Here is a 24,974-nt window from a genome sequence, read left to right as displayed (position 1 = left end):
AAAATGATTTTATTTGGTAGATAGCAAAATAAATATCTCGATTTTGCTATCCTTACTCACACTTAGCATTATTTAAGAGTTGGTTAATTGGACCAGTTCCAGCAAGATTTCATTTTATATGTGATAAATTGCATATATCAGAAGCAGGAATGTCAGACTTCACAGGTGCAGGCATCACATGTTGGTTATGGAACCTTTTAGGAGCTATCCTAAGTAAAGTGGGCCAATACTGGATGCAGTATGATAACAGATAGTCTTGCAGCCATGGGCATAGACATTCACATGCACAGGATCTGCCACTAGGGAAGACCTTCAAATTGAAAGGAAAACAGATATACCAATGAGGCTTATTTATTTAAATTCCAGATAACTCCTTCTCACCAAAGAACTCAGTTTAAAACAATGATCTTTCCTACCCTCCTTTTCCTTGTCAGGTGAGACTGAGTGAAACAGGGGGTATCTGTTATTATCTAGCTGAACAGTATTTCTGTATTTTTTTAAAAAAAATCACATTTACTAACTGTGGGAACTATTGGTCTGCGTTGTTAACAGAAAACTGATAATAGGGGATGCTTTCAAACAAGAGATGGGTAAATTTTACAATTTGTTTTTGGCAATCACCTCTTTGCATCACCTGAAGTATGCTCCTGTTCTATAGGATAGCATAAATATTTGTGCAGATAATCATAGATGATGCCGGAAGGCAATTGTTTCACTTCATGGTATTTTATATCAATTTCATCTAATACTAACTATGAGTGATATGCAGATGACAAATTCTGAAGCTAAATTCAGAAAAGATATCCTGCCTTCATTGCTATTCTACCAAATTTTAGTCTTCAGTGTATTCCTTGACCACTAATTCCATTACAGTTGATAGTTGTTCCTAAAAAAATAGAAGCTGTCCTCCACTTCAATACATTCATTGTCAATTCTAAACCTGGTTGCTGTACCTGTTGTCATTAGTCTGGACTTCTTTATACTTAATAATAATTATTTATTTATAAATATAATTTATAATATAAATTATTATAAATTAATTATTTAATATTTAATTTAATATTTAATAATATTATAAATTAATATAAATATAATTTATAATAATTATTTATATTTATAAATATAATTATTTATACTTAATAATAAGTCCCATTTTTTTTTACTGCAGTCACTCCTTTCTTTGGTATTGATATGTAGACTGATCTTTTCTAATCTGTTGACCATAGTGTCATTCTCCATACTTGCTGCCAATGAAAGAATTATATCCTAAACTAGTAACCTTATTTAGAGGAAATTGAAGGAAGATAATATTTGGTAAAAGTTATTTGTATGACCTCTGGAATAATGAGGTTGTATGTCCTGTTCTGGGGAATTGCTTTAAGTAATATGAAATCAGTTTCCTAATGAACCAATGTATGTAAAAAAGAGGCAGGGCATCAATTATGTATCTGCAACTGCCATCTTGACTTTTTTGATCCCCTTCTGCAGATGCCTCTGAGATATAGTAAACTAAAAGAACAATAATGGTGAGAAAATCTATGTCCCATAAAACCTCATTGAGGAAATTGACATAATAAAGAATAAAAGTAGATTTAAAATTTGAGTTACTATCAGCCTAAAATATAGGCAACTTTCTCAAATGCAGGTGTGGGAAGCCAGCTATTAGCCAACATCCTACTTGTGACACCTGAAGTTCCTAGAGTGGATACGTTGGAATATTTCAAAGTCATTCTTTTGAGGTATTGGGAAGTTTAATGGGTTTTAAGGAGAAAAATGGGTGCCTTAAGCTTCTGCAGGTCTTATGACACGAATTTTGCTGCTAAAAAACTCTCTACTACCTGCTTAACCCCTTTATGAGTAGGGATAAGTTCCGTTAGCAAGGATATATATTAGAGCCCCTAGTTGTTTAACCTTTACATTAACAATATTGTTGTAGCTTTTGCCAATCCTCCATCCCTCACCCATCATCCAATTCCCATTCTTCTGTATGAGGATGATGCAGCTATTCTTTCGGTTTCCAAAATTGGAAATTTAAATACCTAGGTATTCACTTTCAATCCTCTACCTGCTGGGGTCATCAAAAAGAGAGTTAGCTATGAAAGCTCAAAAAGTACAGTATCTCTAGCGATTAACAAATTTGCTGGTTGGCAGAACAGCTGCAACAATTTGTCCCTGCAGCAATTAAACTGTTCAAGTTCTTGGCATGCTGCTGTATGGATCTCAGATGTGTACTTACAAAAACTTCTCAATCCTTGAACAAACAGAGACAAAATTCTTAAAATCAATAACATATATCCCATATTCGACTTCTAATGCCATTAGAGAACTAGGTTGCATCTCATTTGAGGCCCGGGCAAGATTATATTGTCTAAGATTCTGGGCAAAACAAATAATTTGGGGATCATCATTCTATATGATATACATCAATCTACTCTGAAAAAACAAATTGACCAAGAATTGAAATATGTGGACTGTTAATACCAGCCCTACTTGCTTTAGGTCTAGATAAAACCCTGGTAGAACTTAAGCAGAGGTTATGGGACTTAGACATTCAGGCCAACAGAGCCAAACTTTCCCATTTCTCATTCAGATGAATTGCTCTGTCCCCCTGGACACTCCCCAATTACTTCTGTAAGATTCTATATGCCCCACATAGAAGGCTCTTCTCCCTAGCCCATATAGTTGTTGTCTCTACTAGGGTGATGGCTGGTCGATATGGCAACCTGCCATATATTCAAGTATGTGTCTGCTTGAATATAGAGGTTAAATCTGTTTCACACGTTCTTGAAAATTGCCCAGGGTATATGCATTGGCAATCAGAGCTAATACATCCCCTCTTTAGTCTGATTAACTCCACTCATGACGGAGTGATGGAGATATTCTTATTAAATGACCAATACCCAGGAGTTTGAAGGTAGTAGAATTTTTTTATTTATAGCCTTAGCTTATAGAAGCAATTTGGTCTCTTCAATGAAATGTTAACTTTATAGGGTCCCTTCCTTTTATATATGTATGTACTATACATAGTTACTTATGCATGCATTAATGATGTGCTATAGTTTTAAATTCTATGACTTGGTCTTGGACTGTAAATAAATAAATACTACCTGCTTTTTTTAAAAAAAATGTCTCATAAAATTTTGACCTTCTTTACTCCAGTAACATCATACATCCTGCTATGTATGGGAGAATAGTAATGGAAGAAGGACCAGCTGGAATATTAACCTGGACAGTAAATTGAATGAGACTGATGCTTATCTACACCTATATCTACAAGGAAATATTTATTTTGAAAAAAAAAACTTTATTAAAAAAAATCTTAAGCTAGGAGTTATCATTATGCAAGAAAATGTATGACACATTCTACAAGAACATTCAAATTCCTTGACATTTTAAAAAGCAATAAATTGTTTACAGTATACTTTAGCATAAATTGCTTCTGTAAATACCATATAGTTCCTCCATAATTATGAAAATATGCCATAGGTAATTCTAACAAGTATGGCTTTTCATTTTCTTTTATTGAAATCTCCAGCAGCGACACAATTATTGAAAACACTTTGCGCTGCTACATTTAGCATCCAAGGACAAACTGTCAGTTCAGATTGTACATATTGTCTGTAGGACAATAACAATAAGATGACAAAGGAACTTGGATTCAAAACGCTTAGGTTTGCAGAGCAAGTGGGGTTAGCACAAAGGATTGGAACTAACGTTATAGAACATTGTTTCAAAATAGAGGAAATAATAGAAATATAAAATTAAATACATAAAAAAATGTTTTCTTTATCTTTCTCCAAATTATAGAAGCTGATGGATTACTAGAAATTTATAAGTCAACTAATTTAGAGGTAAATGCTGATCTCCCAGGGTTTCCCTAATACAATCATGGGGATCAGTTTTTTAGAGAATTTTGGATAATTTGGATTGAAATGGACGCTTGGAGTAGAAAACGATTCAAAACAGGTATTCCACATTTTGAGCTCAGACTTCAAGATAGATTTTATTCAATTTCTTGCATTATGTCACATGTCTCTTGGATAATGTGGTTGTATCTAGAAGCAGTGAGAAGTTTCATGCTTTGGTTATGCTGTGTATTTTTGTTTAAAAAAGAAAATAATATTCAGAGTTCTCTAAAATACTAACTAGAGAATTCTGCAGGACTTCCATAACTCTTTTTCTGATCCTAGAGAAATAAGTTTCTGTTTTTTATCTCATTCTCAGAAGGCTTGAGAACTTTCACATTATTTTTGATTTTGAGCTCATTGGATTCGCTTTATTTTTACAAGTTGATGGATGGTAATACTTCTTTGGTTGTTTTCTGTTCCTCACTTCTCTTCCCTTCTGCAGCCCCCCAGAACTATCTCTGCCAAGTTCTTCATGATGTGTTCTTCTCTCGAGTTTCATTTGAAGCATATGAAACCAAGGAGGCTACACTGGAATGATGATTTTACATGGATCATTCACCAGAACCCTTAGCTATTTTGTAATGAAAATAAGTGTAAGAATCATACACTCTATTCTTGAGATTTTTTTCCACTGGGCGAAAAATAAAAGCTATTTTTCCTAGCAAAGTTAATGATTTTAAAAATGCAGAAGAAATGTGCAATTTATTGTTATACAACTCCAACCCCAAAGCACTGCAGGGGAACCTTTGGCTCTCCAGACATTCCTAAACTAGAAATCTCTGTGATATGAATCCTAGCTGTAGGGAAGTCCGCTCTTGCATTCTTCTAATAAAAATGGGTTTGTTTTGCAATAGTTCCACATTGGAACAGACTGCCTTGAGAAGTGATTGACTATCCACTGTAAATAGAAGATGAAGATGGTGTAGTAGTTGATTCTTGCACAGGGAAGGGGTTTGAAGTAAGTGATCTTCAAGATCCCTTCCAACCTTTACATTCCACAAACAAAATTCAGCAGTATTAGGAAGGTGATGGATTCCTTACCTCTCAAGGAACTCTGAAGGATAAGTCAGTGTTAATATATAATTTTAATTCAAGGATGGCTAATGGTTTTAAGAGGTTATTCATAGGAAAGAAAGCATCATTGGCTTTCCATAGTAACATTTGTATATGGTTGCAAATTACATTGCACTTAGCAATATAACAAAACTGGTGATTGTTCAAATGTAAGAATGATTACAGTATATTAGGATTATTATTATGTGGTGGGGGGGAGAGACAGTCAGCAGTTATCTTTTATGTTTGTTATGTAAAAGATCAGAATCCTGGTTTTTTTCTTTAAAAAATAGCTTCGGGGAAAAGCTTTGGTATTACTGAGTAATTGTGGAAATGCATGCTATCTTTTAATTTTGTTCAGCTAGCAGCCCTATTTATATGCAGTTTTGATACAATGCAATGTGTGTAATTAACATCTCCGCTGTTTATCTATTTCAAGATAAAGCCATGGACTGGCCATGGATACTTTCTTAGCACTCACCAGGTTTAATGCCTTATTTAACTTTACAATTTCTAAGGTTCTTTTCTTTCCTTTTTTTTATTATTATTATTAATAAATTAAATACATGGAAAATGGCATGCTACAAACCAGTGAGTGAGCTTCTGGGACCATCTTTATTTTCTGAGAAGCTTTCCTATAAAATAAAGGTAACTGGTGATCCACTACCCAATGTTTGGAAGACAACTTATCTGCCCAGGAAAAAAAAAACAAAAAAACCCAAAGACAAGTTCTGGTAGTAGGAAACATTCTGAGGAACTGGAGGGAAGGTAGTTCGCCTTCTGCAAATGCAGTTTAGTGAAAGGCCATGTTTATCATGGCAGCAATTTTGATATGGCCACTCTGGATGATTTGCAGTGCTTGATTTGCTCTCAAAATTCTAAATGTGCTTATTGGTCCCAAAAGATTATTTATCATTGGCTTATTCTTTTAATTATCTTCAGGGCTTGACTCTTAGAACATTTTAATAGTTTCCTTCCACCAATTCTGGTCACAGGATATTTAGCTTTCAAGTACCCTGATATTTTGAGATCATTCCCATCTATCCATCCATGAGAATTTTAGCCAACTTCTTTTTTTTTTTCTGTCGCAGTAAATTTTATTCTTAAAAAATCTGCAACTATATTTGTGTGGTTTTGATTTGCTTTGAAAAAATAAGTTTTTTTTCCTGTTGGTTTTAGTTTTGGGTTTTTTTTTTTATAGTAATATAAAATTATAGTAAGGAAAAAATAAGATAAAGCAAATTTGACAACGATTAAAATACTGGAAAGGGGGAAAAAAAGAAAAGAAAAAAGAAAAAGACTATTTGGTTTCAAATTCCCCCCTTTTTGTGCATCTGCTGATTTATAATATCTATAAACATTTGGGCTCCCTTAGAAGCCAGATTGTAAATGTTTGTATTTGCCATGCTGCATGATGTATTGTATGTATGGGAACCATTCTTGCTTAAATTTTGTTAAGCTTTTATAGCGAATATATACTATTAATTTTGCCATTGTTCCATATACTCCAAGTTTAAGTTCCCAGTCAGACATTGTCAGAATTGTATCTCTCTTCCAGTATTGGGTAAAATATATTCTTGCTGCTGTGAGCAGGTATCTCATTAAATTGTGGTGTTTCTTGTTGATTTTTTTCCTGCAATTATACCTAGTAGGAAAAATTGTGGTTTGATTTCAAATTTATATTCCAAAATTGTATGCACTGCACTGTGTACTGTATATCTTTCCAGTACTTCGGGCGGTTTTTACATGTTCACTACATGTGATAAAACATTCCTTCTGTTTTGTGGCATTTCCAACATTTATTACTGTATGATTTGTCTATTTTAGATATTATTAATGGAGTTGTATATAATCTGTAGGACATTTTGTACCAATTTTCATTTAAGTTATAGCTTGGTGTAATTTTTATAGATTTAGTCCATAATTCTTCCCATTGTTGTGTTGTGACTATTTCTCTGAAATTTTGCATCCAATTTGTCATACAATTTTTTGTTTGTTCTATCTCTGTGTCATATCTAATAGTTTATATATGCACCGTAACAAATGGTGTTGGTTTTGTATGTGCATTTCAAATTCTGTCTTTTTTCTTAATATCTCTCCTTCATTCTTAGCCAACTTGGTGATCCCAGGGGAATCTAAAAATTGATCTTGAAGGGATTTTGACAGGTCAAAATAAATATTCATCAGACAACCACTTTAATGTGCCTTACTCCTGTTGGCAGGAAAGTATGTGGAAATATAGTGTGCTACCTCCACAGCTGAGTTTTACTCAGTCAGGGAAGAGGCTGGACAAAGTTGCTATCCTTACAATTTTTACTGATGTTCCAGGGCAGTGATTAGGGGATTCTCTGCCATCCTTTTCCCTCTCATCCAGCATCACCCTACTAGGGTGGGACTGGGGAAATCCCATGCCCCTCTTAGAATCCATTCAAACTTGTTGGGTAATAAGATTAAGAGAAGACAAGAAATATAAATATCAATCTATATCTATTTCAAAATATACAAAAGAGAAAAATTAGGCATAAAATATATCTTCAACAATACATAAAAGTAACAACAAATAAATAAATAATATAATACAAATATACCAAGACAGCAGGGAATTAAGCAGTGAGCCTAAAAGGAAAAATCAGAAAAGCAAAACAAGTAAGAAGAAGAATATTTCTCTTATACAGAGTTCGCCACCTGATTCAATTATGTTCACAGCCAAAAAGCAATCTCTTGTTAACTCTATAGTTAATTCTATTAAAGCTGTAGATCTTGCAAATATCTAACAAAACCTAGTCTTTCATGTTATTGGTTCCTTAACAGTTCGATGCTTACTTTTCTTTCTTTCTTTCTTTCTTTCTTTCTTTCTTTCTTTCTTTCTTTCTTTCTTTATTTATTTATTTATTTATTTCTCTATTTGGTTTACCATGGGAATATTGCTCTTCAGTCTCTTAGTAGCTAGATCAAGATAGAGATAGAGAATCAGGGAGAAATTAATTAAGCAGCTGATTGTGGTATTAAATAATTAAATAAGCATCATTGAATCCTTCACTACTTATGCATATATTTTGCACACTGTTTGGCGGGTTGCTTTGGGATAATGGTTGAATGTTACAGTGGAACTTGGAAGATCAAAGTTCAAATCCCTACTCAAGAAAGGAGCTCAGTGGGTGACTTCAGGGTTGTCAGGATCCCTCAGCCCAACTTACCTCACAGGTTGTTATTGTGAGGATAACATGAAAGGAAACACCCAGCTGCGCTGCCATGGTCTCAGAAAAGGCAGGATACAGATGCAACAAACAAACCAACTTCTAGTTGTAGCCATTTCCTGTAATCAATACTAATTTGTATTAAGTTGCTTTTATTCCTGATTCTGGCAATGTTTTGCTTTGTATGTGTATGTGTAGGGGTGTGTGAGTATACAAACATACATATCCATCAGCCTGAATCAATCCACTGCAGGATAAAGTCCCTTCATTGAAGGCAATGAACCATAATCTACCAAATAGGTCCAATGCAGGTTGGTATATTATTTTGGCTTCCCAGTCTAAGGCTGAGAGGGTGACTGGCCCAAAGTCACCCAACTGACTTCTGTGCCTAAGAGAGGACTAGAACCAAATACACCAGGCTTGCTCTCATGTACCTGTGTGTGTACACATACATACATGCACACACATAAACAGAGACAGATAGACTTTTCCCTTAAAATCTAGGCATTGAGAGCTGAGAGAATTGCTCTCTAATAGGTTCAGGCCACTCATGGAAGTAAACGTTTTATTTCTGGGCCCTACTTTAATTGTTTATTGTGTTAACTGCATATTTTAAGTACTAATGCTATAAGACCTATTCAAGTTTATCTGTTATATCCATTTTTTCTTTTTCTTTATTGCTTTATTTTTGTCTTGGACTTATGTCTTGTAGCAAGAAACAATAATTTGCTAATGCAACCTTGGAAAAGGTAACTTTCACATTTTTGTATCTATTTTTGTTTAACCTGATCCAGCCTAAAAACTTCTGTAACAGTCAAAAAAGGTCTGCTTCTGCAAATCTTCTTATGGAAGAGTGTTGCTGACCTGACTATATCCAGCTATCTTTTCAGCACATGCTGTCATTCTTGCTTTGGTCAGCACTTTTTCAATTATCTCTTATTCATAGGAATAACTAAATCTCAGCCTGGCTTTAATTCCCAAACACTTGCAAAATATAAAATCTCAGGTCTTGGTTACAAATGCTATTTTAAAAAACCAGATTGCTCAATACATACTTCTTTTCTTCTCTTTTTAACTCTCTAAGCCTCTTGCTTCTGCTCATTTTAGTGAAAGAACATTTGAAAAATGCTAACTCGGCCAATATTAGAAAGTATACCAGTCACAAGGAGAAGACTAAAAATAAAAGACTACAAAGAAAGATTTGAAAAATAAAATGAGAACTAGAGTTGAAATGAACACACGCAAGGGCCAAAGCAGTTGTATGTTTAATTCTCTACTGCCTCTTTCAGTATAGGAAATATTTTATAAATATTAAAACATTGATTCTGATCATAACCTTGTGAAAAAATGCATACTGATTCCTCTTGACATAGTGCTTCAGCAAACTATTCTGACAGACCAAAGCTGAAATCTCTTCCATACTATAGGATGAAAGCAGAGCCACAATGATCTGGCTGATAGGTTTCACTAAGCCTTTCTATGTATCAAATCATGCTTTGCTGAATGAACTGAGATTGTTCGTGATACTAGGTTATAAACCATGGCTTTCACATTAGAATGGCTGGGTTCAGTAAGGCCTGTATGATCCATGATCTTTAAAAAAAATTCCATTTGTATCTTTACTTAAAACCATATTTCATATAATGTGTGAATTACAGTATGAAGTACAGTTTTCTCATAAATAAGGATAAATTCTGCAGCATTGTCTTCGTAGTAAATATTATTCCATGTCAACAAACTGCCAAGGAATCTGTCAATCATATCTGCTATGGAAACAAAGTGAGAGGCAAATTAGTGGTAATAATGGCATAACTTCTGAGATATTTGTGGATTTATCTGGAACAATTTTTTTCCTCTTATAGTTCATTAGATATTAAATCTAAACCTATAGAACGTGAGTGGAAATATATATTGTGTCTAAATGTAGTCTCTTCTAGATCTTTTGGAATCACATATCTTCCTAAGAACTCCTTCCCCTTGATTCTTTGTTAGTACTTTTGCTACAAACCCTCAGATTTTCTTGTAGCAACTTGCTCTTAGCTGATTCATTTAATATTGTATGGTATTATTTATTTGTTTGTTTGTTTCTTCAAGCTTAGCCATTCAAGCTGGCTTAGATATCCTTGGAGTTTTATATTATATTATTCTTGCCTTTTAAGGGTTCCACCTTGCTTTTAAATTAAATTATATTTGATATCTGCCTCTAGCAGTACACAGAACTGCTTTTTCTCCCACCTCTCTAGCCACAAGCTTGATTTCTTTCTGTTTAATTTAATACCTCTGCAACTAGATATAGCCTTATCAATTTCATACACATTCTGCTTTATTTTATTGTGGCTCATTATCTGTTGTATTGTTTTACCTAAGATTAGTACAGCATGTTCCCAGCTCTTGTTTCTGCTAGTGTTTTGAGAAGAACTTCTATTTCCCCTCCTGCCACTGCTTTTCATAAATTTGACTGATTGTTGGTTCCATGCTGCTTTCATGGTCATACTGAGAATTTTCTTAGTCATTTTCTCATGTGTTTATTTGTTATTTCCTCCAGAGTTTTATCCTCCCCCATTCTCAGGCCATAAACCTACTGGGAATTTATTCTACTTTTAAAACCAAATCACATGCACTAATTTATGATGCTATCTCAGACATCTTTCCAAAAAGCTGGCAAATTTTAAGATATAGACACATTTATTTCATAGATCTTCATGTCTAGTTTAAACAAGGTGACTTTCAAAGTTTTGATGTCTTGCTGTTTTTTTATTCTGCATAACCACCCATTTTCTACCTATTTTGTTCCTTTGTCATGTTGATTTAATCATTCCTAATTATGAACAATTGTCCATTATTCTTTCTTGTGTTGCTCTAGAGGTCCCAATCCAGTTTCAGACTTTCTACCACCCCACTGCAGTCTATCCATCACAACCCAGTCTAGGCATTTTTATTTCAGTTCTTTCATAGTAGCATCAAGGTTCTTCTTAATTGTTTCTGTAAATATTATTCCATATCAGAGAGGAACCCCTAAAACATGTGACAAAAGCTAGGCTAGAAATGCTAAAAATGCTTTAGCAAGACAGGTCATTATGGGATGGATTCTGGTGGCAGTTTGGAATTATCTCAGCTACTTGGCAGGCAGTTCTGCAGAATGTCTGCTTAAACTCTGGAATTTGGAAATGGCATAGGATTGGATGTGATCATCTCTGAGCAACTTTTTCTGTTCACTGATCCTGGGATTCTTGGTTAACCAAAGTTCTCTGGAAGATGAAGCAATAGAAACAATGCCTGGAGCACTGGTGGAAAAAACCAGTAGTAAACATGATTGAACACTGGTAAATGTATATTTTTGAGTCTATTTTGTGTAGTAAGAGCAGCAAAGGGTCACAACTTCTCTGCACTTATTGGACTGGTGAGCTGTTGCCCAGTGATGCTATTTAAAGCTCTTCAAGTTCTTTTTGGAATGGAGTGGCACATAAATACAGGTAGTCCTTGATTAACTACGGTAATTGGAACCAGCAACTCTGTTACTAAGCAATGCAGCTGTAAAGCATGATGTCACATGATTGTGCTGACTTATGATGGCAGTCCCAGTTGCTGTCGTTAAGTGAATCCTGCGTGGTAAGCATGACATCACATGATCACCATTTGCAATCTCCTGCCAGCTTCACCACTGACTTTGCTTGTGGGAAGCTGGCAGTGAAGGTCACAAATGGTGATCATGTGACTGTGGGATGTGGCGACTGTTGTAATTCTGAGCTAGTTGCCAAGTGCCTGAATTTCAAGCACGTGACTATAGGGACATTGTGACAGCCATAACTTTAAGGACCTGTAGTAAATCTACTTGTTCAGTGCTGCCGTAACTTCAAACAGTGGCTGAATGAATGGTCATTAACCAAGGACTACCTGTAATAGCAATAAAGAAAATAGGAGAAAATGGGCCAGTAGGATTCAGGCCATGATGAGTTGACTGCTCAACATTTCTCTGATAAAATTGTTTATATTTTCTTATGTATGGATTCCTCATTCCTTCAGTAGCATCTAATGACATGAAGGGGATGGCATCTTGTAATGTTGTCTGGAATTATTTTTAGTTTGTGGACTTTGGTGAAGTAAATAGGGTGCTGCACAGCATGAATTCTGCTCCTGGTAGACTCAATCAATTAAAATCATAAATCCAGAGAGGTGATTGTCTGCCCTTTGATGTAAGCATTCAAACATAGGATGAACAACCATCTATCAGAAATGATTTCATTTCATCTGTTGAAATCAATGGGACTTATATCTAAGTAATTTCTGCTCAGACATGTGACTCATCTCTTTGTGTATTGAATTCCCTGTTGACCCCATTCCCATACCTTGGCTCTAGAATCTGTTAATGTTCTGTAAAAAAAACAGCCAAGTCAAAAGATTGGAGGATCACTACAGGAATACTGCCCTGAAGGACTGAATAAGGTCAGGCCCCTCACTGTTTAGGCATTTTCTCCCCAAATTAGTTAATTAATGGGGAAAGCATGCATCCTGCACTGAATCAATTAAAATGAATTGCCAATGGAGAACTGTACCTGTGTTCAAATGTCTCAGGGTAGGCAAAAAATTTTCAGCCAGCAGCTACACTACGTTTTCTTCCAGAATCAACACGAACATGGAAGGATTTAACATGTTTTTGAACCTTTTATTAAACATTATTTGAACCTTTTATTTTTTGTGTATTCATCATGTTCAGGGTAGAGAGGAACTTGAACACAAATAGGTATGTTGGCAGAGGCTTAACAAACTTATGTGACACTTTTTCTTCAAAATAGATACATTGGAAGGAATGGGACTGGGAAATAACCTGCCATAGTTGGTGCTTTCAGAAATAAGTGCCTTTCCTCCTGAACCTTCCCCTCACTACCCAGTTAGAATTGCTGTATCCAAAGAATTTCTTTAAAAAAAAGACTAAAGAAAAAAAGCAAGTTGCATATGCATGCATAAAGATAGCTTTGTGTTTCTATGGACTGAAATGGGTACATAGATGAGTAAGTAGACCTGGCTTTTCCCCCAGGCATTGAGCCAGGGTGATGGATGAGCCTAATAAAGTTACAGTTTGTGCAACTGAGTTTGTTCTGTGGGGCTTTGGTTAGGGTTTTATGGTTATTTTAACTTGTTCCCTGTTGTTGTTAGCTGCCCAGACTCCGTATGTAGATGGGCAGCCATATAAATGTTTTAAATAAATAAAACATGCATAGCAAGATCTCCTATGTCTGCCCTGTGTTAGTAAAATCTATTTTCAAGCTGAATCCTATTTTCACCAGAAATTACAGGAAAACCTGAAGGAAGAGAAAGATTTAAAAATACAGCTGAAGCAAAGTTCTAATCATCACTCAGAAGTCCAGCAGCCATCTGAACAGCATGAATAAGAAAAAGAGAGGAAAGCTGAGTCAGAAACACCAACAGCACCTCCTATGGAATCTGACACTAAACCTGAAAGCAGCAACCAGAGATACTCTGAGCACAAAACGCTGACTCCAGAATCCATGCCAGAATTGCCTGTAACTCCAGACCTCAAGTTGGACCCTGCACCTTTTGCTTGAAGGGCTAACCACAGTGAAGTCAGATTGTGGTATGTTTTTTACTCTGAGGAAAAGAGTAGAAGGATATCCAGAGAGGCTGGTGTGGGTCTTCCGGGCTGTGTGGCCATGTTCTGGAAGTTTTGTTTCCTAACGTTTCGCCAGCACCTGTGACTGGCATCTTCAGAGTGCAGGAGCACAGACAGGAGCAGTTCTCTCTGTGCCCAGGGTGATGGGACCCTTTTGTGGGTATTTATAGAGATCTGGGGGGGGGAATCCAGAGAGTTTGGTGGTGTAATAATCTCCCATTGGACTCCCTGACCATCACTGTCAGGCCCAGATGTTCAGAGGTCAGGTTCAACTAATATATTAAAGATATATTTGTGATCCTTATTTTTTTTTTTAAAGTATGGCTTGATGGGGTATTCATTGATAATGCTGCATAGCTATTAGGCAGTAATGTGTCAAATACTGATCTAAAAAAACCTCCCTTCCTGTTTTGTATTGTTAGCATTATGTAGTCCTTAGCATTTCAAGCTGGCAGGCTTAACATCTGCTTGTGCAGAACCTGGAAGTGAATAGATGGGTTTTAATCTGCTATTTACAGATCAGATCACCGTTATATTGTATGAATTATTAATATAATAGTTATATTACTGTCTTGAGGTTCTGGTCTCAGAACTTCTGACAAGCCCAGTGTTCTTATTATTTCCCACTATCAAGCAAAAAAAGATGAAGGAAGGGTTAGGGTTAGAGGAGGAATTTATCTGTGCTAGTTCCAGAGCATAGATTCTACCCCAATCTGGGGAGGGATGGTGCCTGGGAGGGTATTTACAACGTCCAGTTTTCCATTCAGAGATCAGACATTTCTCTTCTGCCACCAAGGGAGAAATTGAATATGTGATGGCATTGCTGGGATATCCTCCAAGGCGTCATAAGTTTGCAGTCTTTCTGTAACCAGAAGAAATTTTGTTATTTTTAATCCTGTTTTCTCAGTACTTCACTTGACAAGTTCCTGCTATTTCAGTTCTTCGTGTCTTAAATTATTTCAGACATACTGAAGTTAGCACCTAAAGGAAGTGAGGAAATGTTAATGCTCTTTTAAATGTGTTGTGTTTCAGCTGTATACGCAAAATGTGCATCTGTATTTTATTTCCTTCCATGCCAAGTTTTCCTTATCTTCCCATTGAGCAAATGCTTTCTTAAGCAATAAAGGAACTGCATATCTATCCTACAGGAAACATTTATGTTCTCCATTAAATAATTGTTTCTATGTTCTCGCCACCACGCATAATGTTTTCTAACCTGAGATGACTTCTTTAACAGAAGGGGAAGTGGGGAGAAGTGCATGTGAGGCTAAATATTTCCAACTATATTAAGGCATTAATAATGTATTGCTTCCTCCAGAACAGATTTTCAAAACAGTACCTAACTTGCCTGGAGCAGTCAGTAACAATTTACCTGAGAATCTACTTTAGGTAATAAAAAGGAAAGGTGGAACAGTTTACATCTTAAAATTAACACGTTGCCTACCCAGTCTGCTATAATTTTTCATCAAGATACTGTTCCATAAATCAGGCCATTCTAAAACAAATGTTTATATTCAGTCACATAACATGAATCTAAAGCTGGGGGTTATATCAAAGTCTCCAATACTTTATGATTTGTAAAGCCAGAACTTTCCACCATTTGTTTGCTGGGCACATGGGAGGGAATCCCCACCTGGTGAGTTGCATTCCTTTTTTTAAATATAATTTTATTGAAAGCTTTAAAAATAAGAGTAAAAATTAATACAAACAAAAAGAAATAAGAAAAAAGAAAAAGGAATAAATGAAAGAGAAAGCTAAAGTGCAAAAAGAAAAAAAAGGTAGGCAAAATTAGAAAAGAAAGAAAAAATGTGTAAAGAAGTGGCTTCCAATCTTCTTTATAGCAGTTATAAGTACAATTGTAAAGTTACCTCTTTCTCTAAAGTTACATCATGACTCTCTTCTTTCTATAATCTATCCTATCTAATTGTCAAAACCATAGATCATAAGTTCATTTTTTCCTATTTTTTGCAAGAAGTCCATAAGGGGTTTCCAATCAGCAATAAATATAGATATTGTGTGAGTGGCATTCCCACTGGAGGTACACCCAGACCCATTTTTTCAGGACCTTCCTCTTTGGCCAGGTCTGTTCATTTTGAATGAGTAAAGATTTAAAATGTTTCCACCAGATTTTGACTTTGTTTAATCATTAGCCCGTTTGCTTGTCCTCTGGATAAAAAGACGGTTTGCAAATAGAAATAATAATAATAATGACCACAACTATCAAATTTTCTTTTGTTAAATTAGGTGTGTTACATCTTGAGTAAAAGGGTCTTTTAATCTTTATTACTAATTTTTTTCGAAAATTTCATTTCCTTATCAGAAATACTCTTCATGAGTGACTTTCTTACCACAATGTTTAATGTTTTACATACTCAAATCTCCAAACATGGCATTTCTCCATGCTTTTATAACAGATAATATACTAATAAGAGAAAATCTATTGACTGACAGAAAAAGAAAATCCTTCTGTTCATGGAAAATGCCGATAGTGTTATTGTAACTCTCTCATAAGCTCAAGAAAGCAGATTGCATCTCAGAATAAATCTTCAGGCTAATTAAATCTGTAGATTGGCCTCCAGAATACAACATTAATCACATAAAAAGTGAGAACTTCACAGGTCAGTCACATAGGTTTGGGATTTTTTAATCCTTAGCTGTATGAATAAAAATACTAGGGTTAAAAACCAGGAGCTCTTCTGAATACACCTTAAGGAACATATTTGAATCTTTTCACAAGTGATTTATTTATAGAGATTCTCACCTGACATCAGTAGTTTTCTGTTAGTATAACTAACCCACTATAACTGTCCTGCTATATCACCAAACTGGATAATATAGGGAAGATTCAAGAGCCACTGAGTTTCCATAAACTAATTCCCTTGGGACCTATCAAAATGAAGCTGAGAATTCTCATAAATAAATTTCCTCCTGTTGCTTTCAACAGGACATTAAAAAGATATGATCATTTCCCTCTCTATGTTTGCTGATAATCCTGAGGGAGATATGTTTTTTCCTAGCATGATTCTCTCCACTCTTTCCCCACCACAATTTTAGGAATATTCTGCATGGTTTTCATGGTGTAAATTCCTTCTTAGTTCACAATAAGCATATAGTTAGGATTTTTATGTGAAGCATAGTAACATGCCCATGTTTAATGCCTTTCAATAGTATAACCTGAGACTTTTTTTCAGGTAAAATAATTTAGGCTCCATAGAAAATGTTCTTTTTGGTATGCCTGCAGTTCGCTTTACTTTTAACATGGTGGAACATTTAAATCTATCAGAGCAAAGGCCTTTATCCCATGAAGGTTTTAGATATATACTTCAGTTTCCATTTTCTTCATATCTCTGTGTTTGTTTAAGAGCTTACTCCCATGGGGCTAGATTCAGACTAAATTGCTTACAATTAGTTCCCATTGATTTTGTCCCACTGATTTAATTTGATCTTAAATATATCCAGCCCATGATAACACATCACGTGGTAACCACCTGATGGCCTGTATGATGTTGGACTTGGCAGCATCTGCAAGAAGGGGAATCAAATCAGCAAGTTGGCAAGATGAAAGCATCTCCCCTTTTGCAAATGCGTCACCTACATGTTTAAAAAAGGGGGTTGCATTGCAATGACCCATCCTCCATCTAGCCAATTTTGATTTCACCACTGCAGATTCAACTGCTCAGTGACCTCCCTCCAAAAAGTGAGATGACTTGGAAAAAGTTGAAATCTATGGCTGTGGTTCAGTGTATCTTGCTAACCACAGGTACAGACTTGATTCATTTCATTTCAAACAATTGTCATGGGTGACCTCCACAACAAACTGCAATATTGCCAAAATGATGACATGCATGCAATACCACCATAACATAAATGCTGCAATTACATCTTTGTATCAAGATATCTGGTACAAGTAGTCCTTGGTTTACAATGTCAGTTGGGATCAGAATTGCCATTGCTAAGCAACATGGTTGTAAAGTGCAACGTCATGTGACCACACCGCTCAGTGACAGCAGTTCCGGCAGTCCCAGTTGCCATTGGTAAGCGAGGACTGCACAGGTTGTTAAATGAGGACCTCATGTGACTGCGACTTTTGACTTCCTGCCGGCTTCCCAACTGACATTGGGTTTCTAGCAGGGAACGTCAGAAATCACAATCACGTGACTGCAGGGACACTGTGACGGCCAGAACTCTAAGGACTGGTCATAAGTACTATTCGTTCAGCACAAATTGTAAATTTGAATGGTCACTGAATGAGTGGTTGTTAAACAAGGACCACCTGTATTTGCATGATAATGGAAATTGATCAACAGATTCCCTTTTGGTTCCCTGAGGCTTATGATGACCATGTAGATTGAAATCTCCCATTCTTATCCTTGCTTTGTATAAATTAACTTGTGATTACAGGTAGTCCTCAGGTTATGATGGCAATTATGACCAGCATTTCCATCACTAAGTGATGCGGTCGTAAAGCACAATGTCACATGACTACATCGCTTAGTGATGGAAATCCTGCAGTCCTGGTTGCCGTCGCAACCCCAGGACCACATAGGAAGAGGTGATAATCCTAGGCAAGCAGGCCAGTGGGTGCTGTGGGGGTGGCTGTGGGTAGGTGCTTCAAATGGGCAGATATGCAGGTGCCACGGGGGGGTAGGGGGTGCCAAGGGCAGGTGGTATGGAGCACAGGTGAGTAAAAAAGCAATGGGTGGGAGCAACTTCCAGATTCCCCATTGACTTTGCTTATGGGAAGCTGGCAGGGAATGCTGGAAATTGTAGTCATGTGACTGAGGATTGCTGCAACGTAATTGCAAGCTGGGCACCAATTACATGACCATGGAGACGCTGTGATGGCTGCAACTTCGCAGACTGATCATAAGTCCTCTTGTTCAGTGCCATTGTAACTTTGAACTGAACGGGTGAATGAGTGGTCGTAACTCAAGGACTACCTGTAGCCCCCTTATTCCTTTTTTCAGTATTGCATCCTAACCAGTGGGCTAAAAATAAAGACCAGATTATTAGGGCTGTGTAACATTTCAGATTGAAAGCAAAAAGGTGTGGTAGAGCACAGGAGAGAATGAACACAGTGCCTGTCTGCAATCCCCTTAAAGTAGCCACACCCAGGAAAAGGTGGGGCTGCCTTAAGAAATTGCAGACAGGTAACTACATTCATGTCCCTACATGCTTTAAATTCATTTTTTGTCTTAGATTGTTTAGCACTGCACAGACCTACAAATTCACAATTGGTTTTTTTAAGTGAAAAACCTTTGGGTCTTCTCATTTTGGCAGACTAAAAATTCTTTGCATGGCTATAAGATACACTGAGGTATATATATTTGGCACAATATTGAGAAATATTCTGCTTTTGAAAAGGCATGCATCTGGCTGTCATTGTAAACATATATGAAGTATCATATAGCAAAATCTAAAGATCAGCTTTCCATTTGTCATGTGTGAGACTTTAGTGTCCCTCTTACAGAGCCTACACAAAAGTTTTTTTTAAATGCAGGATTAAGCTTATGTTGGCACAAAAGTTTTAAATTTATAGCACAGTATTCATACAGCCATACATTACGTAGCCCATAGAAGAAATTGCAGTGGCAGTATTTTTTTTATCAACTCTTCAGCTGTTTTCTGTATTATTAAATGTCACTTTTCATCATTTCTAAACTTTTTGATCCTCCATAGTGCTGTTTTCGTAATTTAATTTTCAGATTTGTAATAGCTCTGTAAATTATTAGCAACTACTGTTTGTCCAAATATGCTATGCTTAATAAAGCTGTACAGCATAATTTTTCCCAAGACTGTATTTCTGAGACGGTACAATTCATACAGACACAATAATAAAACCAGTAAGTGCTTTTTCATCGCTACCTATTAAAAAGGACTTCTTTGATTTCTGGTAGAAACTGGTCAAAGGGGAACATTCTGTTCAAGCTACAAGGCTTGACTGACATCATTGTGGGAACAGAATAAAAACAGTATGTGATCAAGGATGGTTATTTATGCATGTGCATTTACACATTTCAAGCAATATTTAAAAACTATGAGTGTATACCTATGTGTGTATTTGTGTTATATATATGTGGGATACAATTCTGCAGCACAATTTTTTCTAAAAGCAGGAGGCATCTTTAACTTTGGAAGAAAATTCTGAGCTTGGATTTCACCACGGTAGTTTAATTTATATGCCTGTAACTCTGGACTACATCATAAAGCGAATGGAGATATATCAGAAGTAATTGCAAAACTTCAATTTCTCAATTAAGAATACTCATATCATTCAGTTGTAAGACATACATTGTGTAATCAGACTGTTATCTGGTTGTATGCTGAGTAAATCCCAAATGTAGACAAACCTGGTATAAAAAGGGAATATGGGAAAAGGGAGTAAATAATTATTATAAAACCATTGCAAAGTTTATATATTTCCAGTGCATATGCCGGATATATCTTGAAAGTATGTTTATATTCACCAGCACTCAAACTGGGAAAACTATTAGCTAGTCTGCTGATAGGATATAAAAATCCATTTTTAAATTGGAAAATAGAATCAGATTGAATATTTTGAAGGTATATTCTTAACTTACCACAATAAACTTGAAGCTATAACGTCTGATAATAGTGAAGCAATAGTTTATTAGCTTTGTAAATAGTGGTGTTCTTGTAAATTGTGAATTAATGTATAACATTTTATTTCTTTTTTGTTTGAATAATTTCTATCTTCATTTTTTTCTATAATAATTTTTATATTTAATACTGAGTTCTTCTTGCTTTGACCATCTTTCATTTCATACTTTTAAAGATCCTTGTTCAAAGTTTAATAAGCATCTGGGAAGGGACTGTAGTCAACTTTGAATGATAAGATCCCATTTTACTATTTTATAATGTATATATTCTAATTATTGATTAGAATATTTTGTTACTATCTATGCCATCTTGTACCAATTTGGTGCCATAAGCATTCTGGGAAGCAGACTTGGAAGGCTGCCATCATTAGTCAAACATTAATAACAGACTAAAACTAAAACCATGATAATACTCAGGCTGTATCATTTTCTGCAAAATTTTCAAAAAGTTGCAAAAAAGTTGCAAAAAACCATTGATTTATTTGTTATATGTATTTCTATCCAACCACAATTAAAAACAGACCCTCAGCTTACATAGAATAAATAATACAGTTAAAACATTGTCAGGTTCAGCCCAAGAAACTCAGCGGGATGATTCAGGAACAGTTCAGTTTACTTTATTAGCTTATACCTACTAGACAGAATCTCACCAGACTAACTCTAACCCCCAACGACAGCAACTAAACACTCTGAATTCCTTAGGGTGGTGCCAGTCTCATCCTCTTGGTTTTCACATGCTCAGGCTGCGGGCTGCTTGAGATTCTTCTCCCCCTCCCTATGACCTTGACCTCCTCACTCAAGTCTTCCATCACATCATCTATGGTACAATCTGAACACCCAGAGTCATAACTAACAACAATAATAGTAAACAACACAAGCAAAATCCACTGCAATACCATAAAAGTAAAAAATAAAGATAGCAACAACAAATCAGAGGAAGGCTTTCCAAAACAGCTCAGTTGTCAGCACTTTTCAAATGATCATCAAAGAGGGGCCAGCCTAATCTCCAATAGGTTATTCCACAACATTAGTGCTACCATAGAGAAGCAACACCTCCTTGCTTCACTTCCCCCACCAAACCTCCTGAAAGTGAGGGATTTGTAGCAGTTTTCCTTGATAGATCTAACTGGTAGGGATGATAATGGCTCAAGTAGGCAGTTCTGCAGCTATCTGGGTGCCTAGCCATGGAGAGTCAAAACCAGCACCTCATATAAGAGGCAGAAACCAACTGGTAACCAATGTAGAGTCCACAAAACCCGTGTTACATGCTCCCAGTACTAGGAGGCAGAAAGTGAGTGGGCTTTTGACCGCATTTTGACCAACTATTTTCTGTGTACTCTTTAAGGATAACTCCAAATAGAATGCATTAGAGTGGTCTGTGTGGTGGTGTGGGCATGAGTTAATATATTAAAAACAGCCTGAAATTTAAAATGTCAGTAAAGAAAGCATCAGACCTGTCTCCTAGTGCTCAGAAAGTAGTAATCTAGTATGGAATGTGGTTCTTTGGATCTGAACCTATACTTAAGATATCTTCTGCTTATATGTACATTAAAGTTTTAGTTTAATTGTTTAATGGCCAAAGTGCCTTGTATTTACAGGTAGTCATTGCTTACTGATGGTAATTGGACCTGGGAACTCTGTTGCTAAGTAATGTGGTTGTAAGGTGTAATGTCACATGACTGTGCCAACTTATGACAGCAGTTCTGGCAGTCCCAGCTGCCATTGTCAGGTGAATCCTGCACAGTTACAGTGATTGCCATTTGCAATCTCCTGCCAGCTTCTCCATTGACTTTGCTTGTTGGAAGGCAGCAGTGAAGGTCACAAATGGTGATCATGTGACCGTGGGACACTATGATGTCATAATTGCAAGCTGATTGCCAAGCGACCAAATTGCAATCATGTGACTGTGGTGACACTGTGATCGCCACAACTACAAGAACCCATCATAAGTCCCCCTTGTTCAGTGCCATTGTAACAAAAAACTGTTGCTGAACAAGTGGACATTGTGTGTTTTGTCAGTAGAGTTTTAGTGACACACAAAATGCAAGTGATTTCTTGGAAGGATACAAAAACAAAAGTTAGCCATCTAATTGAAAATCCCAAATAAAGACAAATATAAATAAATATAAGACAAATAATATAATTATTTGACAAATAATAATATAAGACAAATAATATAAATATAAGACAAATAATACAGAATATTATTTTCTAAGGGTGACTTAGCTGGGATGTTTGAATGATGGTTGAAGTTTCAAGGCATCTAATAATCTCCCTGAGACAATCAGCAGTATGGAACAGGGTTAGACAAAACTTGCTTTAGAAAAATTGGGTACCAGCAGGTTGAAGGCACAGAGTAAAACAGAAAAAAGAATTCTAATAGGGTGTTTGGAAAGAAGAGAACTGGGGATTCTATAGAAGTTTGTCTTCAGGCAAATCTCAAGCCAAATTACATGGTTTATCTTCATAACGTCTCTGTCTGATGATTCAGAACTCTCACTGGGAAATGAGAACTGAAGCTATAGCTGGTCTAGAATGCAGGGGGAACAGTCAGAAACAGGCCTGCCTGATAATGCCCATGTGACACTATTGCTCCATGAACTCCAGTTGCAATTCAAGGTGCTGGTTACTACTTATAAAGCCTGTCATGACATAGGGTGTGTTTGTCTCAGGGACCACCTATCTCTGATACTTTCTGCCTGTCACGTATTATCAGGCAGAGTGGGTAAGATTGGGATCTGAATATTTGACTCACAGATTCTGAAAACATCACTCACTCAATGTGTAAATATAACCCTAATGACTATCAATCATCTTCTTTTTTTGGAAAGAGTTTATTTTTAGAAACAATGAAAAACTTACAAGGATGACAGGGAGAAGCAAGTGAAGATACATAATTTGTTATCTTTGTATAAAATCAAAATTAATCTCAATATAATGGATATAAGCCTATGATCCCCAAATGGAATATATTACTCAGGAGTGCAAAGGTTTAGATTTACTCCCAAACTGACTGGCGAATCATTTAAAGATTGGCTTAGTGCCCAAGGCTCAAATTTTTCAGTGAGGATTCTTTTTTTTTTAATAATAATAATAATAATAATAATAATAATAATAATAATAATAATGCTTTTTTCCTTAATATTCTTTGTTATTAATACAGTATATATTGCTAATTCTTTATATAAGCTAAACTTAGTGATACCTAGGTAAGATCTGAAATCAGTTAGACTTAAGTTAATTGTGGCTACTTGAGTTTTAAGTCCAATTGAACTCAATTGAGTTCCATTGATTTCAAACAATCTTCCCTAGGTATAGCTAATTCTCATTTCTATTCTATATTTCCCAGATGTGACTCTGTTAAATCTCTCCCTATTTCTTCTATAGTTTGCTTAGTTTTCTCATTTGCTAAAAATCTAAATGATGTATATGTTTCTCTAGGATCGTACTGAAAAGTTGAATACTATTGTTGAAAGGAAATAATCTACTGAATCAATTGCTAGGCATACCTAGAAGAATCCCATGTATCATAGTTGATTCCATCAAAGCTGTTTCTCCTTGAAATTTGCTTTATGCCATCCAGTGGCTTTCTAGACCTCAACCTGTAGTTTGTCTTTCCTCAAAACCATATGGTTCTTTCTGACTGACTACTTACCTATAAGCTAGTATCAACCTTTACTTTTATTCATTATAGATATATATTGCTTTTGTTCAGAAGTGTTTAGCCTTAGAATATTTTTTCTTTTACTCACTTCCCTAATCCTTGCTGCTTTTAAAAGAGTGGGTGTTGAGGAGAAATAGAAGACTCTTAGAGTTAGAAGAACATGACTTGAGATTTGGGTGGCATGGATATTTGTGGTATGACAAAGTTAAGGTTAGTGTATATTTTAAAAATCACTATGTTAGATGTGCCATATTGAGAATATGGAATAGATATAAACCCAGGTTGTCCTCAAAAACACCTTTGTGGCTTTCAGCACAAGAAGCATTTTATAGACAAGAAATAATATGGTCATTATTTGCAATGGTTAACATACTGTGAGATACTAGAATTCTGTCAAGGGTAATACAAAATAAAATCAAGAGAGCAAGTGATGGCAGAGGGATGTAATTGTCAATGGTTTTCCTATTTACAGTTATCAGAAAGATTCAAAGTAGACAAAAGATTTTATGGTATTGAATATTCTAAGACTGACTTTGAAACAGAATTGTGTACAAATGAATATGTGATTGCTAACATTTATAAACTTTCATTGAAATTTGGAGCAGAAGAACAAGTGAAAGAATGTATGGGCTAAAAATTTTGGTTATAATATACAGATGGAGCAATGGGAAAATATGTGGTTGAAAGGATTGATATTTATACTATGTTATAATTTTAAAGAGAAGTTTTATAAAATGATGTACTGTTCGTATATGACATCACAAATAATCTAGAATGTATAAAAGTTCTTCAAATCCATGTTGGAAATGTGAACAAGAAGGGTCATTTTACCATACTTGTTGAACATGCAAAAAAGCTAGAAGATTTTGGGTTCAAATGCATACACTGATTCAAAGGATTTTA

The sequence above is a fragment of the Python bivittatus genome, unplaced genomic scaffold, assembly GCF_059951505.1.
Source record: "Python bivittatus isolate LINGU-HERP-01145 unplaced genomic scaffold, Pbiv_v1 ctg000610_np1212, whole genome shotgun sequence".
NCBI lineage: Eukaryota > Metazoa > Chordata > Lepidosauria > Squamata > Pythonidae > Python > Python bivittatus.
Note: the sequence above shows the minus strand (reverse complement) of the source record.